Here is a 714-nt window from a genome sequence, read left to right as displayed (position 1 = left end):
ATCTTATGTATATACTAAATTGTGCAATATTAGGCAAGAGGACATTTTTAACAATAAACTTAGCTGGTAGATGTATATGCAATACTCATATATTTTTTTTTCTTCTCTTTATATTTTAACGTAAAGAAATGTTATGTCGAAAGCAAACATTCGATGCATAAATACAGAACTTCATCTTTTAGCTTCCGTTGGACTTTGTATATTATGGCTCCTGAACATATTTTACCCTATATGTATATGTGTATCTATGTGAATCCTTTTGTATATATGCCATATGGTGAATGCTGTTGTTGGCAGAGATTTTTTTAGTTTATTTTCTGTTCTAAAAGAGTGGTGCCTCTATATGTAGTTCAAGTATGAGTCTTTTTACTTTATGTTTGTGAAAGAAAATAATTTTTGTCACGTTTCTCGGTCGCTTGATACATTTTCATTATTTCCTCTCCATTTGAAATAGATCTCGACATTAAAAAAAAGAAAAAGATGTAAATGAGGTAAAAGAAGGATGTGAATTGATATTTCATTGTGGTTGTGTGTGTGTGAGTATGAATGCTGTGCTAAGAGCCACGTATGATTTGTGTTCGAGGTTACAAAGTTACAAATTTGACATCATAACTAGTTATCCATTTTAACTGAACCTAAGGGGCAAAATACCTCCACTTTTGCATGGAGGCTAAGCTTTTTTTTCCTTTTTGGATACAGACAGAAGGAAAGGGA

This window comes from Penaeus monodon, chromosome 34 (genome assembly GCF_015228065.2).
Source record: "Penaeus monodon isolate SGIC_2016 chromosome 34, NSTDA_Pmon_1, whole genome shotgun sequence".
Taxonomy (NCBI): Eukaryota; Metazoa; Arthropoda; class Malacostraca; order Decapoda; family Penaeidae; genus Penaeus; species Penaeus monodon.
Note: the sequence above shows the minus strand (reverse complement) of the source record.